The 16295-nt window shown below is 40.3% G+C and overlaps 1 long non-coding RNA gene across 1 annotated transcript in view; it reads left to right on the forward strand.

Annotated features, from left to right (window-relative positions):
* LOC134295608 (uncharacterized) overlaps positions 1-16295 on the forward strand; it is a 41567-nt gene extending 25272 nt beyond the window's left edge. The window contains exon 4 of the long non-coding RNA XR_010002236.1: positions 15659-16295. This is a non-coding gene — a long non-coding RNA (uncharacterized LOC134295608). The remainder of the gene's footprint in view (positions 1-15658) is intronic.

The raw sequence follows: 16295 nt of genomic DNA on the forward strand, positions 1-16295 counted from the left end.
CCCAATGATTCTTCTCATTGGGCTATTGCTTTCTGGTTCCTTCGTGATGCTACCCCTTCCACTAAATCCAATTGTAAACCCAAGGTTGCATTGGCCAGATATTGGGAGAACTCATTATCACAGCTTCCTTGGTGGAGTCTATCCACTTGTCTTCATTCGAAGCAAGGCACAAATCTTAGGGAAGGAGGAATAATAATAATAATAATAATTATTATTATTATTACCCACGTCCCCTAATAGCTCAAAGCAGAATACAACACAGTAAAAACACAATATTCATTCCACATCCTTCCTTAGTATTTATTTATTTATTTATTTACAGCATTTATATTCCGCCCTTCTCACCCCGAGGGGGACTCAGGGCGAATCACATTACACATATAGTCAAACATTCAATGCCTTTTAACATAGAACAAAGACAAACAAACATAGGCTCCGAGCGGGGCTCGAACTCATGACCTCCTGGTCAGAGTGATTCATTGCAGTTAATTGCAGCAGCTGGCTTGCTGTCCTGCCTGCGCCACAGCCCGGGCCCAACAAAGTATCAACAAAGTGTTTGCCTTCATTTTTGGGTTACCTATAAATGTGGAGAACAGGTAGTCCCTAATAAATATAGAGAACTATATGGGCGGAGTTGTTCTATTCATGGCGTGGGACAAATTGAAATGTGTGGACACATACTTTCCTCATTAGCCTATTTTTGACTGCCATTTCAAAAATAGGTCCCTGGTTCTGGATAAAGCAATTTAAAAAAGCAAATGTGCATTAAGTTAAAAGCAGGGAAGGAAAATACTGTAACTCCTTTCCTTGGGCCACAATATAATTTTTATTGTTTGTCTAAGGAAGAGAAGAGGAAGTGGAAGAGCGAGGTGAAGATATGTGAGTGTCTCTGTGTGTGTATGAATGTATACGCACGCACACTCTGCCTTTCTCTTTTGGCCCACTGTATCCTTAGGGATTTGGCCTATATGAATATTAAAAAATATTGAAAATCACAGGCCATGTTATGATGTGATGTGAATGCACACTCTTCAGGAAGTTCTCATTCATGTCACCACCATTTATAAATACGGGATACAATGATTCATGGTCACTGAAAATTGTGGACCCCAAAACCACAAATCCAGAGGGCCCATTGTGTGTATATAAATATATATGAGTGTGTGAGGCCCACTAAACTGGAGCCCAAGAATGTTGTGGAAGGAAATGAAAGGAAGGTGTCTGGAATACTAAGACAGAAACACCCCCTCCCCACCATGTGAGCTAATGGCTTTGTATGTGCACTTGTGTTTAAAGACATATTTTATTGGGCTATTATTCATCAGGAAGGCTTCTGCTGCTGTTGCTGGCATACAGCCAGCCAGAGACAGTTCTCCTGTTCCATAAATATATTCCAATTACCATGGAGGAGGACAAGCCCCTTTGGTCTGTCTTGGAGAGCCCAGTGGGACTCTAAAGTGCTTCTCAATCACCCTCTTTTGAAAGCAACACGTGCAGAAATCTCTTCTAGACTGAAAAACTGAGTTGTCTATGTAATCATCTTTTCCATTTCTATGTGTGTATAGTTGCGAAAGGTGGGCTGTGATAGGAAGAAAACCAACACATTTGAAATGTGGTGGAGAAAAGTTTGATACATACCATAGGCTACTAAAACTGCAAATCCATGGAACCTGGAACAAATCAAGCTTAGCTCACCCTAAAAGCCAGGATGACCAAACTAAGATGTATTTTGGACATATAGTAAGAAGATATGGGTCAAGAGAAAAGACAATAACAGTAAGGTAGAAGACAATAGAAGAAGACCACACTGCAGATAGACATTTCAAATGGATAGAATATCAAAAAAGTCACAGTTACCTTGAGTCTCCAAAAACTCTTAGAATCATAGAGCTGGAAGATACCACAAGGTCAACCAGTGTGACCCCTTGCCATTCAGGAATACAAAATTTAATCACTCCCAACAGATGACCATCCAGACTCTGCTTAAAAACCTCTAGAGGAGACTCCACTGGATTCCCACGCAGCATATTCCCCTACCAAAGAGCACTTACTGTCAGGATGTTCTTCCTAATGTTTAGGTGAAATCTTTTTTTTCCCTTTCAATTTGAATCCATTGCTTCAAGCCCTAGTTTCCAGAGCAGCAGAAACAAACTTGCTCCCTTCTTAATGTGACTTCCTTTCAAATATTTAAGCACAGCTACCACATCCCCTCTCAGCTTCCTTTCCTCCAAGCTAAACGCACCCAGCTTCTTAAGCCATTCCTCATATGGATTCTTGGCTTCCAAACCTTTGACCATTTTGGTTGTCCTTCTCTGGTCGCCTTACATTTTCTTCATCTCTTTCTTGAATTGTGGTGCCTAGAACTGGACACATGATTAGTCCAGGTGAGGTCTGACCAAAGCAGAAGAGAGTGGGATCAAGACTTCCCTCTATTTAGATATTACAGTAGAGTCTCACTTATCCAACATAAACAGGCCGGCAGAACGTTGGATAAGTGAATATGTTGGATAACTAGGAGAGATTAAGGAGAAGCCTGTTAAACACCAAATTAAGTTACGATTTTACAAATTAAGCACCAAAACATCATGTTAGACAACAAATTTGGCAGAAAAAGTAGTTCTATATGCAGTAATGCTACATAGTAATTACTGTATTTATGAATTTAGCACCAAAATATCACGATATATTGAAAACATTGACTCCAAAAATGCGTTGGATAATCCAGAATGTTGGATAAGCGAGTGTTGGATAAGTGAGACTCTACTGTATATTCCTATTGATGCAGTCTAGAATCACATTGACTTTTTTAGCTGCTGTGTCATATGAGCTGTTGACTAATGTTCAACTTGTGGTCTACTAAGACTCTTAGATCCTATTCACATGAATTGTTTTCAAGCCAGGTGGTCACCCATCCTATATCTATATAGTCTACAAGGTCTGAACACAGCTATGGATGATAGATTGACTTGGAAATCTCTCGTCCATATATATTTATTTTTAGTCAATGATCAGCAATAATCTGATTTGTAGATTGTCATTAACAATAATTCAACTTGAGATTTCCTTTTCCCATTTCGTAACACTCTGCATTTCGCCTGGGATCTACGAATTAGTCTCTTGTTTTTAACACTGTATCCTGCTTGTTGATTTTAATGATTGTTTTTATTGATGTTGATGTTTTTTACTGGGATAATTGTTTTATTGCTTTGTTACTGTTTTGTTTGTTTTATCGGGCCTGGCCCCATGTAAGCCGCCCCGAGTCTCTTCGGGGAGATGGGGCGGGGTATAAAAATAAAGTTGTTATTATTATTATTATTATTATTATTATTATTATTATTATTATTATTACTATTATTATTATTATTATTATCATCATTATCATTATCATTATCATTATCATTGTGGATTTGCATCCATGCCCATCTCTGTACATCCATGTGGAATTCACAATCATGCACAACGGCATCCACTTCTACAACCTTCATTCTGCATGAAACAAAAACATACAAATGCTTCCATAAGGGAATTTATGCTCATATCGCACCAATAAAATCCAAGTGTACATGCTTCATGTATCTTCTGTGCAAAACCAATGCTTTTTATATGGGTATAGATGTCTTTGTGTGCAAATGAATTTTCCCCAGCAAAGTGTTAGAGGACGTATAGTGTTTGGAAATGATGCAGAAGCCTCTCTTTACATGAGAAGAAATTGGCTCTTACTTGTAGGAGCACAGTTAGCAAAGTCTGGGATCATTCATGCAACACAATGAGAGCACTGTGATTCAATTGCAAATGCCATGATTGCATCTGAGGAAATCTTGGGGTAAGTAGTTTAGTAAGGCACTAGAATTCTCTACCTGGTAATTCTAAATGCAATTCAGATTCTCAACACACATTTCTAAACTCCAAATCCCATGCAGTTAAGGTGGAATATATAAGTGTGTTGTGTGAATGGGCCCATTTATACTCCTAGATCAATGATGGGCAACCTTTTGCACTTGGTGTGTCAAAATTCACCAAAAAACCTAGCATGACTTGGGTGGTGTGTCACTTCGAGAAAAAATCCCCATAATTTCACAATATATATAGTTTAAATAACAAAAATATATAAATGTAATATATAACTGTATTTAATAAATCAAAAAACTATTTACTACCATTATTTCCATGTACAACAATCTATGGTACCTCTTGCAGTTTCCACGCCGATTTCTCTCTATTTTAGTTTCAATGTAGTCATGAATAATGAATAATATAATAGTAATAATATAATAATATACTACAATAATAATAGAATAATAATAGAATGATATATATATATATATATATATATATACACACACACACTAGCTATGCCCGGCCACATGTTGCTGTGGCGTTGTCTGGTGGTGTTGGTGAGAACTTGTTGAGGTAGTGGTGGTATTGAATGTCTGTTGTATGGTTGTCCTTATGTTTAGTATGCATTTGGTTGTTTGTGTACTGTGAAAGTGGTGAGAGTAGAGGGGGTCTATGTCCCTGTGTAGTATTGTATAGTATTTATACGTTGTCCATGTGTTGTGAATGCTTGGATTGTGTCCTGCTGCATAGTAGAAAGGATTGGGCTGGATGGCCCTTAGGGGTCTCTCCAAACTTTTGTGCCTGTCCCCTGGGCTGAGTGGGTTGCTAGGAGACCAAGTGGGAGAAGGAACTTAGCCTTGTAACTGGCAGCAATTGGATAAAAAGAATTATTCCTCTCCCTCTAATTAGGACTTTATTTTTCTTTTCTTTTTGTTGTATCAACCTAGAGCCATGGATGACGGGTTGTGTTGTCAAATTTCGAGGTTGGGGGGCCTGTAGTTTTGTTGTTTTGTCTGCTGCCCTGATGCCATCACACACATATATATATATATATATATATATATATATATATATATATATATAAATGTAATGTGCATAATTCCCATGAAGTAAACAACAAAACCACTGGACCAAATCACACCAAATTTGGCTACAAAAGACATTAGTTATCCAATCAATCTGCATGCAGCAGCGTGTCAGCAAAAATGGCTAGGCATGTCAGTGCTGACACGCGTGTCATAGGTTGGCCATCACTGTCCTAGATCAAGGAATTTTTGATCTAGGAGAGTATAGTCCTCAACCAACCCCCCTGAAATACTGAAATCTCAGGGGTGTGCCATGTGCTTCTTTAGATGAATGTAACAAACTTATAAATATACATGAACAGTCACAATTAACTCACGATATGTAAATGTCATTAATGAGATCTGCTTGCAAATAGCTCTGGTTGCCCCTGAGAGTAGCCGATTCTCCAAGCGCTTATTATTTCAGTGTTATTATTCATAGTTTCCAGCAGCAATGTAAGGGCATTTATCATTCTCATGTTAGTTATGCAGGAAAAAAACCAGCCTTTGAATGGAAGAGAAGCCTGAGAAACAATACTGAATCTACACTATGCAATTAATGCTGATTAACACTATTATAACTTCAATGGGTCTTTGCTATGGAAGCATGGGATTCGTAGTTTAGTGAGGCACCAGCACTCTTTGGCAGCAAAGGCTAAAGACCTGGTAAAACTACAGCTCCCAGGATTCCACAGGGCTAGTCAACATTTTAATAAATGAGTTGATCAAGGGAATAGAAGGCATGCTTATTTGACTTGCCAATGACACTAAATTAGGAGTAGCTAGCTATTATACCAGAGGACAGGATTAGCATTCACAATAACTTTAACAGATTTGAGAGCTGGGTCAAAATGGACAAAATGAATGTCAATGAAATGAAAGGAAGGAAAAAATGAAATGTACAGATATAGGATGGATGACACCTGACTTGGAAATGGCTATATGTGAAAGGGATCTAAGATATCTAATAGCCCACAAACTGAACATGAGTCAACAGTGCGATGTAGCAGATAAAAAAGCCAATGTGATTCTAGATTACAAAAGCAGGAAGGAGTATGGCATCTAGATCGAGGGTAATGGTATTATTATATTTTAATTTGATCAGAACTACCTGGAATATTGAGTCTTGAATATTGAACACTCCACCTTAACATTAGGAAGAACCTCCTGATGGTTAGAGCTGTTCAGCAGTGGAATATATTGCCCTGGAGTTTGGTAGTCTCTCCTTCTCAAGGGTTTTTAAAGCAGCGGCTGGATGGCCATCTGTAAGGGGTGCTTTGATTGTATCTTCCTGCATGGTAGGTGGGGATTAGGATGACTGGCCTGTGTCATGTCTTCCAACTTTATGATTCTATGCTTCCAGAAGGCAATGAAGTGCCCAATCCATTATGGATGATCGAAGCCCAACAGTATTTTAACTTTTCCTTGATAACAAAGGGATGAGGTATTAATGAAAGGTATATAGGACAGTGACACAAGACACAATTACATAAATGTTTGAGATCTCAGTTATATGTGACATTCTTTTTTGTTTCTAAAATAGTTTTATCTGATGTGCCCCAGGAAACTTGATTTTTTCCCCTAAGTACAGTGGTATCTGCTAGGGTTTGGTTCTAAGAACCTCTATGGATACCAAAATCTGTGAATGTTCAACTCTCATTGCATGCAATGGCATGGTAAAGTAGTGTCCCATATATAAAATAGCTGTGTGTGTGTATACACACACACACACACACACACATAGGGTTGAATGAAAAGTAATGGCTCCACCTTCGTTACTTGGGTTTGGATGGGAAAATTTTTAATAAATCAAATGCAGAAATAATCCTTAGAATATGCTCTTCAACTACCACTATTCACTTTTCCACATAATCACCAGACAATTGGATACATTTCTGCCAATGATGAACACGTTTTCTGAAGCCGTCACGGAAGAAGTTGACACTCTGTTTCTGCAACCAGCGTCTCACAATACCATCGTGTACATATCTTCCGATAGCCAAGCAAAGCAATAATGTGACCCACACGTTCTTGTGAAATGCCGATTATGCTTGAAATTTCTCTCTGAGTGATACGACAATTGTCCTGAATAAATTTTTCAACCTTTTGCTTGTGAAACTCAGTGTTTGCTGTCACAGGACGTCCAACTCTTTGTTTGTCACGCAAGTCAGATGTTCCCACCTCAACATCTTTAAACTTACTTGCCCAACGATGCACATACTCACATCAACACAGTCACCATAAACAGCTGGCACTCTCCGATTAATTTCCTTTGGGGTGACACCTTCTGCTGTCAAGAATTCAATGACTGCACGTTGCTTAAGTCGCATTGACCGACCATCTGCGCAGGGTTCCATACTTCGTACTTTAACAACACAACCGTTCAATGCGAAGGCTTCCCGCCAAATGGAACTGTAGAGGAGAGTCTACTGAACAAGCCAGTACCTGCCGCAGACCAATACTGCCATCTGTTGAGGAGTTACGAAGGTGGAGGCATTACTTTTCATTCAACCCTCATATGAATGTTTGTGTGTGTGTGTGTGTGTATAGCCATGGACAAGTGAATTGGCTTATGCAAATTCTGTGGATACAGAGGACTGACTGTAATATATTCTCCTTCTCTCTCTCTCTCTCTCTCTCTCTCTCTCTCTCTCTCTCTCTCTCCATCTCAATCCTGCACACGAACATACAAATACCCCAAAGAGTTGGGAAGCATTTAAATTGACGTACAATCAGGACTGCTTCAATTAGCTGTCAGAAATTAAATGCTTTCGTGGCAACTTTGCTGGCAAAACCCATCAGCAGCTGAGATCTCAAATTAACTCAGCATTAAAATGATTACAAACACTAATGCTGTGGCTGGAAGACTGTTGGTGGCATTCAGTTGGATGTTTTTGCTCAAAGCTGAATAGCTGTATTTGGCTCAAGGTTGGCCTTGAGCATGCAGTATTAATGGATGTGCCTTGCACATAGATTATCATGGCCATTTGGCACTTTGGTGTAGTTGCATAACATTGCCATTCAATAAAATAGAGACTGTAGCATTAGAGGTCTTTGGATGTGCAATCTTTAAGAGTGTGATAGTTGTGTATCCCTACGGGGTTGGACTAGATGTCCCTTGCAGCCCCTTCCAATTCCATCCCCATGGCACGGAGCCTGTGGCTACAGCCTTGGAAATGTGTTGTAGGGCATCTGGGGTTTATAATCTGTCAGTTAAAGCGATTGGCTCCTGGCCCAGCTATTAAGTTCTGATTTCTCCGTGATGGTTGGACTACACTGAAATAATATTTGGGGATGCAGAGAGCTCGGTTATCACCACTGGAAGAGGCTTGGCTCTGACCGACTGTCACAGATGTTTTATAGAAAAGTGCTGATCTTGCCAGAGTTCGTGGCAAAATTCCCACTGTACAATCCTGGGAAGCGGATTTCACCAGTTCAGGGTTTTCTCCTTCTCTGTGTCCAGTTGGAACAGCTGGTTGGATTAGGCTAATCTCAGGAATGCTCGCCTGTCGAATGCCTGGGGAATTTATGATCAATAGGTCAATGATGAGCAGTCATTAAAGTCATTAAAACTTTTCCCCTCCTTCCATGATAACAAGTCATATAAGTTGCCCTCCAGCCAGGACTCCCCTTTGCTGGAATTCAAGTTGATTTTCTCTGCCAGTAATTTATTGGTTCTTGTGTGGAAAATGCCCTTTCACATCTTCTCGTCCTGGGCACAGCTTCTTGTAAGCAATGCTTATACTCATACTCATAGCAAGTATTCAATTTGCATTTTAACTTGTTTTCGTTAGAATGCAAACAAATGTAATTTGTATCCCATTTCTCTCCTTGAATCTCAAGGGAAGATATGAGGGTTGAATGAAAAGTAATGCCTCCACCTTTGTTACTTCAGATTGGATGGGAATATTTTAATAAATCAAACGCAGAAATAATCCTTAGAAAGTGCTCTTTAACTATGACTATTCACTTTTCCACATAATCACCAGACAATTGGATACATTTCTGCCAACGATGAACAAGTTTTCTGAAGCCGTCACAGAAGAAGTCGACACTCTGTTTCCGCAACCAGCGTCTCACAGTCCCCATCGTGCACAGATCTTCCGATAGCCAAGCAAAGCAATAATGTGACCCACACGTTCTTGTGAAATGCCGATTATGCTTGAAATTTCTCTCTGAGTGATACGACAATCATCCTGAATCAGTCAACCTTTGGCTTGTGAAATTTGGTGGTTGCTGTCGCAGGACGTCCAACTGTTTGTTTGTCACGCAAGTCAAATGTTCCCACCTCAACATCTTTAAATTTACTTACCCAACAACACACAGTACTCACATCAACACAATCACCATAAACAGCTTGCATTCTCTGGTGAATCTCCTTTGAGGTGACACCTTCTGCTGTCAAGAATTCAGTGACTGCACGTTGCTTAAGTCACATTGACCAACCGTCTGCGCAGGGTTCCATACTTCGCACTTTAACAACACAACTGTTCAATGCTAAGGCTTCCTGCCAAATGGAACTGAACAAGCCAGGACCTGCCGCATACCAGTACTACCATCTGTTGAGGAGTTACGAAGGTGGAGGCATTACTTTTCATTCAACCCTTGTACCATATATCAGTGGTTCTAACCTATGGGTTCTTTTGTGTTTTGGCCTACAACTCCCAGAAATCCCAACCAGTTTACCAGTTTTTAGGATTTGTGGGAGTTGAAGGCCAAAACATCTGGGGACCCAGGGGTTGAGAACCACTACAATACATAGATAGATAGATAGATAGATAGATAGATAGATAGATAGATAGATAGATAGATAGATAGATATCATTACCAAAAACTGTGGGTGAGATTCAATTGAGAAAGAATGACTGACACATGTGGGCCAATGAATCCAGGCTGGGATTGAGGAATTCATCACACTATCTATATATATAAAAGAGTAATGAAATTTCGGCCTAGGACAAAACAACAAAACTACACATCCCAGAAACACTAAACTTGGCAGCACAACCCCTCATCCATGCCTCTACGTTCATACAACAAAAAGAAAAGAAAAATAAAGTTCTAATTAGAGGGAGAGGAATAATTGTTTTTATCCAATTGCTGCCAGTTAGAAGGCTAAGCTCTGCCCACTTGGTCTCCTAGCAACCCACTCAGCCCAGGGGACAGGCAGAGTTAGGCCTCACTTAGGCCTCTTCCACACTGCCTATAAAATACAGATTATCTGATTTTAACAGAATTACATGGCAGTGTAGACTCAAGGCCCTTCCACACAGCTATATAACCCATTTATAATGGACTTAATATAAGGTAAAACCTTTACCCTTTACCTTAACTACCACCAATTCCTCAATACTTTATTTCCCATACCACCATACTTCGCCACAGCAACACATGGCTGGGCACAGCTAGTATCATTATAAAACTGTTATTCCACTGAATGTAATACAAACCACTTTTTCCACTTTAAACTCAGTTTACAACAAACTGGAGTAAGAAGGGGGGGAGTGGGAATAAGAGAGCTTTACTTTACTTTAGCAGTTACAATATACACTACACCGGCAGAGAAGAAGAATGGAAACTAAATAACCCCTTTTTTTATTTCCGACCCTTCCCTACCCTCCCCCTTCTCCCTTTATTTCTGCCTTTCACCCCTTCCAAAACCTATGAAACAGCGAAAATACCACGATAAATGGTGTACAGTAATATTTATTAATATTTATTGAAAAACCGCAAAACAGTGAGGGCGCAAAAAGCAAAAAGCGAAGTAGCGAGGGAACACTGTATTTTAAATGGATGCGACAAAACTAAAGTGACATATAATTAACAAGGATTTTCCCCACAAAACTGGGATAACGTGTTTCCCCGAAAATAAGACAGTGTCATATACAGTAGAGTCTCACTTATCCAACATAAACGGGCCGGCAGAACGTTGGATAAGTGAATATATTGGATAATAAGGAGAGATGAAGGAGAAGCCTATCAAACATCAAATTAGGTTATGATTTTACAAATTAAGCACCAAAACATCATGTTATACAACAAATTTGACAGAAAAAGTAGTTCAATATGCAGGAATGCTACGTAGTAATTTCTGTATTTATTAATTTAGCACCAAAAAATCACGATATATTGAAAACATTGACTACAAAAATGCGTTGGATAATCCAGAATGTTGGGTAAGCGAATGTTGGATAGCTGAGACTCTACTGTATTAATTTTTGCTCCTAAAGATGCTCTAGGTCTTATTTTCAGGGGATGTCTTATTTTTCCATGAAGAAGAATTCACATTTATTGTTGGGGAAAAAATGAACATTTATGATATAATGTACAGTAGTTGTCATCACAAACCAGCACAACCAGACAAACTGTGAATCCTATCAAGAATTTCTTGTTACTACCAATATTTCCATGTACAACATTTTATGGTACATACATTTACCGATCCTGCATGCTCTGGTGTTCTGTTTGGCGGGCATGCTTCCAAACAAAAACTTTGCTAGGTCTTACTTTCGGGGGAGGCCTTATATTTAGCAATTGAGCAAAACCTCTACTAGGTCTTATTTTCTGGAGATGTCTTATTTTAGGGGAAACAGGGTAGTTGTTAAGGCCACCCAGTGGATTGCATCGCTGAGTATGGATTTGTTGCCATTTATCCAGTACGGCACACATAGACATAATACTTTGCTGGTGTAAACGGGCCATCTTTTGCAGCCAATGCCTTTTATAATAAGCTGGCTATATTCCAGCATCTGATGAAGGAATGCATATCAAACAGGAGGGGAAGGAGTTCTTGCAAAACCCATCTGCTTGCCTAACCCCCAAAGGTTTGCAAGGCACAAGGCAGGGTTGTCTCAGTTCACACTGGCATGTGACTGCTATCTCCAGCCATCACCTGACTCTGCCAGGCAGGACTCCATCCCTTTGACCCGGCTTTCCTCCCGATAAGTCTGCCAGAAACAACAGAATCTCAACTGAATCCTGCTATCTCCAACAGCAGGAAAGCACAGCATGCAGTAGTTCAGCTAAGAAGCCACAACATTGTCTGGCCTCAGAGACCAAATGAATTTCTATCCTAGAGTGTGGAAAAGTTGCATTTGAGGACTAACATCTCCCAGAATCCACCAGCTACTATGGGCTGGAGGATTCTGGGAGTTGTTGTCCCCAAAACTAGCTTCATGGGACTTGCTGGAAGGCAGTAACAGTGGTTTACCACTGAATTAGTAAAGTCTCCTTCTCTGGAGGGGCTGTCAGGAGTGTTTTGATTGGCTGGATTGGATGGCAAAGGGCAGGCATGGGCAACCTTCGGCCCTCCAGGTGTTTTGGACTTCAACTCCCACAATTCCTAGCAGCCGGTAGGCTGTTAGGAATTGTGGGAGTTGAAGTCCAAAACACCTGGAGGGCCGAAGGTTGCCCATGCCTGCCCTAGGACTTTCTTCCAACTCTAGGATTGTATGATTCTACTAGGGCTTAAGGATACATCCACACTGTAGAATTAATGCAGTTTGATATCACTTTAAGTGCTATGGAATCCCGATCTCGTTGTCATTGCTATATCCAGCCAAACCAGCCGGGCAGAATTACGAGACATCATACAAATATGATAGGCTTACATTATCAGAAGAGATAATAAGATAAGTGAACACAGAAAAAGCATATTGCCTTTAGCCCCCCCCCCCCCCACCGAAAAATAAACTCAACCTTCTGCCAAGAACAAATAAAAGTGTCATTAATAATTATATAGTGCAACCATAAATCAGAACCATGGTTTAGCACAATGGGTTGAACCAACCACGAACTCTTCAGGAATCAAAGCTCAACAAACCACAGTTTTTGTTGTTCCATCATTGATGATTAGTAGAGATAACATCTGTGCTTATCAAGAAGAACTCTCATGGTTGGCCATAGAATAAGAATACAGAGACAGCCCATCCACATTTACTGGGATTAGATATTCAGGACCTCTGTGAAGGAAAAAAAAACTACAAAGAGATTATTATTACTAAAGATAATATATCTCTAGGATTGTCTAGATCCTTTAGTGGGATGCTGTGGTCAACTACCTCTAGTTATGGTGGAGGACCTAGATATTTCCATAGTGCGTTGTTGAAGGTTTTCATGGCTGGAATCACTGGGTTGCTGTGAATTTCTCAGGCTGTATGGCCATGTCCCAGTAGCATTCTCTCCTGATGTTTCACCTGCATATGTGGTATGTGTCCTCTGAACAAACCTCTGAGGATGCTTGCCACAGATGCAGGTGAAACATCAGGAGAGAATGCTACTGGAACATGTCAAACAGCTTGAAAAACTCACAGCAACCTGTAATGAAGTATGAGTTTTGTATTCATGTTTGTTGTGTTTAACTATGTGCTTGTGGTTTGGTTGGGTAGGTGTGAGATGGCGGCAGCCATTTAGTGGCTCTCCTCTGAGGCAGTTGCCATGGAGGTATGGGTGGAGCCACCTGCTGAAGGGAGGAGAAGTGAAGAGGTTTTTTAAAAGTGAAGCCTCAGTCTGTGCTCTGATGAGGCACAGGGAAGATTGATTCCAGGTTGATGGGATCAAGGAGACTCAATTGTTCATTTTGAGTCGGTTTTAAATATGTTTGGTGACTTATTTAATGTAGTCTGTGTCCTGGAAAGGCACAGAGAATCTGTGATAGTATATCACGGGGGTGACTGTGATTTGAAGTCACTGGATAGTCCAAGTTTCAGACTTTGGGAACCAATCCCAGCTGGACTCACAGAGATCCATTGAAGTAACAGTTTAAAAGAAGCAGAAGAAGACGTTTTAACTACTTTAAGTAAAAAAAGTGATACTTTAGAGAGTTTGATTCATCTAATTCTAGTATTGTAACTGTTAATAAGAATATCTCTAAGTGAAACATCTTTTGTAACCACCAAGCTTGTGCCTGAATAAACTTGATATTGTTCTTTTTACATCAAAGCCTCTGTCGTCTATAGACTCCCTCAGCACAATTGCACTACCATTTTAACACCGAATAAAGTAAAAGGCTTCCTCTGAGCTATTGGGTGGTTGAGCACTTTTATAATCTAAAGGTGTCTCTCCACATAGTGGTGGCTGCATTTCCACTAATCGGTGGCAGTTATCTTTTGTTATTTGGGACATCTATTCGTTATTAATTGGGTCTTCTAGGCTACCCTCCTTTACACAACCCAATTTCCAAAGTGTGCTGCTAGAAGACTTAGAAATTCCTAGAGAAGTGTAAAAACAGAGCAATTTTTAACTCACATTTGTCATGGGGATCCTATGCTCATAACCACAGCAAATATGGAGAGCTGTCTGTCTGTTCCGAATATGGGCAACCTAAAGACCCCAGTTGGATCAGGGCAGGAGCTCATTTGGTCCAGACTCTTGTTTCCAGCATTAAGCAGCCAGGTCTTGCGGGAAGCCCATGAGCAGGATGTGAGGGCAGCTACCCTTCCCAGTTCCATAAACCAGATAACTGGTAAGCTTCCAAAATCTCCTCTCTAAATAAAGTGCTAAAGACCTCGTAAATAGGGGTCTGCAGAAGGGAAGCACGAAGAAGGGGGAGGTAGACCCTTCTCAAAGGCAAGAAAGTGGCATGAAAAGGGAGGAGAGGAGGGCCAGCTTTTTATGAGCCCTGCAGACCTTTCTTGGCCTTGAATCTGTCTTTATTGGACTCTGATCTTTCTCGGGTTTAATGTTTAACAAGCCAAGGAAGGGTTTATACAGGGGCCAGGTGGTGAGTCGGTGCATTCCTTCAATTTCCTTAGGCTTTTGCCCATAGAATGAATTAACATGGTACAAATGTCAGGACTGTAATGGAATTGGCTAGTTTTGAAATGCAGACTTTACCGCCATAAAATAATGTCGCCTTGCAGCAGCCAAAGCCATGTATGATTGTGATTGTTGCTCTTGTTGTTGGCATTGCTATTTTTGTTTGTTTGTCAGGAGCGAATTGAGAAACTGCAAGTCGCTTCTGGTGTGAGAGAACTGGCTGTCTGCAAGGACGCTGCCCAGGGGACACCCGGATGTTTTGATGTTTTTTACCATCCTTGTGGGAGGCTTCTCTCATGTGCCCGCATGGAGCTGGAGCTGCCAGAGGGAGCTCATCCGCAGTCTCCCCAGGTTGGATTTGAACCTGGCAGCCTTCAGGTCAGCAACCCAACCTTCAAGTCACAAGGCTTTAACCCACTATACCATTGGGGGCTCCTGGCATTGCTATTACTTGTGCACAAAATAGAGAATTCATATTGCAAGTAGAATTTAATGAAGTAGGCAGTTATCTCCATTAGTTAGAGTTAAGCAGAGCTTTCCAAACTGTGTGTTGCAAGATGTTTAGTGTCTCGGATGCAACGAATAAGTGTGTCACATGAATGTAATGAGAAATCTCTTAGTCTATGTGAAATAAGAAAACAGAATACATTTTATAAAACATAAATATAAGGTTTTCATGAGATACGTTTTGTCACCATACATTTTGTTATTACAATTTTTATGTGTCTGTGTCTCTAATAAGGAGTTGGTTTAACTTCTGGTTTGCTAGTAAAACTGAATTACTGTGTCGTGAAATGGTACTTGTCTAAAATGTGTGTCACCAACATGAAATGTCTGGAAAGCTCTGTGTTAGGAGCAAGGACCCCCAGAAAGTGAAAAACAACGAATAAAGAAATTGCTGGGTTTTTTTTTTTTTAACCTGAGAGAACATCTCTCTAGGAATCTCACAATCTACCGGTATTTAACTACTTTATTATTATTCTGCCTTTCTCCCAATACAGAGACTCAAGGCAGCTAACAGCAAACATGACACAGTACAAACCTCTTCTGAAACCCTGCCATAGAACTGCACTGGAGGACCGAGGGATTTCTCAAGAGAACATTCAAAATCAAATCTGTGACTAATAAAATCCACAAATATCAAACTCGCAAATGTGGAGGGTGTTGGGAAATCATCCTGGACTACTCAAGTCTAAACGTAGTTAGATAGATGATAGAGTTAGATTGAGGGAATCCTTTCCCTGTTTCCAAAGCATGCCTAGACAGGCTTTACTGTGTTTCACTCTACCCTGTTTACGTCACATCCCTTACTTTGAAGTTAGTAGAAATGTGACTCTCCAGGGACACTAACTTCCCATTGGTCAGAATGTCTTTTATGGCCCCAATAAACTGGACCATGAGGTTGGAACCATTTTGGTTCTCTCGTCTCCCTTTGTTCTTCAAGCTAACAACACATCCTGCCATCTCTCCTGGCAAGATGTAACTATTTGGATGTTTGTTATTTTTCCTTAGAAACCAGTCTAGAGTAGACTAGACAGCTCCCAAGCCTTTCTATCTACAATGGAGTTCTTTTTACCTGAATAAATACTTTTTGAACTTTTATTGAGACTCTGCAGTCCATTGCAATCCTAAAGGTTT

This window comes from Anolis carolinensis, chromosome 1 (genome assembly GCF_035594765.1).
Source record: "Anolis carolinensis isolate JA03-04 chromosome 1, rAnoCar3.1.pri, whole genome shotgun sequence".
In the NCBI taxonomy this organism is placed as follows: Eukaryota; Metazoa; Chordata; class Lepidosauria; order Squamata; family Dactyloidae; genus Anolis; species Anolis carolinensis.